At 41.1% G+C, this 2,102-nt stretch overlaps 1 pseudogene; it reads right to left on the bottom strand.

Annotated features, from left to right (window-relative positions):
• Nucleotides 1-332: 332 nt before the first annotated feature.
• On the bottom strand, nucleotides 333-1,814 carry LOC133196074 (uncharacterized; annotated as a pseudogene).
• Nucleotides 1,815-2,102: the final 288 nt, after the last annotated feature.

The raw sequence follows: 2,102 nt of genomic DNA, 5'->3' as shown, positions 1-2,102 counted from the left end.
CGAGCGCTCTACCGACTGAGCTACCGTGAACCTTACACAGAGTTGGAGATGGGTGAATTTTAATTGAACTGTGTACTTACTAGTCTTTCGTTTTCTCATTTCATGTTGTTTAAGAAAGCAATGGCATTGACCTCTCTTGGGATGGATCAGACTCTCCCTCACTTTCTGCATCAGTGTTTCCTGAAAGTCATACAAAATATAAGGATAAATACTTGGAGCAGGAAAGCAAAAATGTTTCAAGAATGGAATGAAGAATATTTGAAATTAAAATATTATACCTTGCTTTATTTTCCATCCCTGAATTTGGGATGTGGAAGCATCATCAAGGCCTGTTATGTCCTGAAGAGGGGGGTTGGATAGGTGTACTTTGCTGACTCTCTTAAAGTGTACACTGTCTTCAAGAGATCGAAAAGCCCTGATAAACATTGCTTTATGAATCTGCCCTCCACATTACTTCAGCAATATGCCCCTCAAACTGCGAGATTTTTGTACCCGACATGCGACGGGAATGCTCCTTAGCATCTTTCCATGCTCCCTCTATCCTGTTAGTATACACTTACCTCTTAAAGGCATACTTGTGAATAACCGTAAAATGGTTGTATCCAAGGTCATTGAGGGAGCAGTATGCACTGCAATCATCACTGTAAATTGTAGAGCCAACCTCCATGTGATGACGAATTATTGGAATATGGGTCTCTTTATTCCGGTCTGATACAGGGTACATTATAAGTGTGTTTGATTTTCTTTCAACCATACCAATGATCCAAACCTTTAAGAAAAATCAAAGCTATCATTAATATACTCTAAAATGGGATGGTGGTGAATAGGATTGTTTTTGACGAAAAAAAAAACATTATGAAAGTACGACAGAAATGGGGAAAAATTATATTTTTTTAATGAAATGAGGGTGTTTATTAAGGGGTTCGATACAATTTTTAAGGGGGAGGCTGGTATATGATGTAATTTTTACAATAACAAAAGTTAACAGAATAAAGACTTGCCTTCACTCGATTGGGATTGCCCCGATGAAACCACCCGACGGCCAAACAACGACTCGTCATTTCCCACAACCCCGGTCAGTTTTCGAAAACGAAGCGTCCTATAAAAGTGCTCCTTAAACAACTGTTAAAGCTAGCCCAGTTCACTGCTGTTGTGGTATACGATGTCCCTGATAAGCGAGCGTATTGTGCCAAACAATTCTTCTCCAGATAGGACTTAAAGCTGAACACGACTCGTAAATAGGCATACGCCATTTTCTATATTACTATCTAAGATATCAGCACCAGGGTATACTCTTCGCATTCGTAACACCTGACTGCTTTATTGTGGCAGGTATCGGCGTGGAATGGCGACCCGTGTTCGTGTTGATTATCTTGCATTACTTTTGTTTACATTTTATTGCAGATACGTATATTTGTGTTTGTTTGTATACTGCACTGACCTGTGCAACTGTCGTAAATCTCTTTGGTATCTTACTCTTCTGCATTAGAAGAAGCACACAGTTATTTCTGTCGCTACCAAGTGCTGTATAGCATGCTGTACGTCCGTCTACACCGGTGACAAATGTGATTACACTGAACAGTGACCAAGTGAGCGGCTCTATATATAGGGGCTCTCAGATATAGCGAGAGTCCAATCGAATATGGCGGACAGATTCTGTTTACGAAGCGTGTTCAGCTTTAATAAACATCAAATTGTCTTGAATCGTCAGGTTGCCCTTCTCAAAGAATGAATTCGTCCGGGATGTGGCCCCTGTTGGTACTGCAACGTAGAACGACTCCACCAGGGCCACGTGTCAGGTCACGAATGGCCATATCGCCTCTGCAACCGTTAATGGGACATTCCATGACGTTAGCCAACAATCAATTCCTCCGGCACCAGTCATGGACATCATAATCAGGCTGGGTAAACAGCTGGAAAAAGCTCCATGGATTTTCAAAATTAGCTACCGATATTGGTGAAATCTCGTCCGTTATTCTCTCTGTAAGCCCCTCCACTTTAACGTATCTTTTGACATCATTGTAACAGTATTGAAGACTAAGTACTCCAACCAAGGACGCACTATTTATACCGTAATAAAAGGCACCCCAAAAGGATGATAC

Source organism: Saccostrea echinata, unplaced genomic scaffold (assembly GCF_033153115.1).
Source record: "Saccostrea echinata isolate AGI-Se365-2 ecotype Australia unplaced genomic scaffold, CSIRO_AGI_Sech_v1 ptg000030l, whole genome shotgun sequence".
NCBI lineage: Eukaryota > Metazoa > Mollusca > Bivalvia > Ostreida > Ostreidae > Saccostrea > Saccostrea echinata.
The sequence above is the reverse complement of the archived record's forward strand: the minus strand, read 5'-3'. Positions and strand labels throughout refer to the sequence as shown.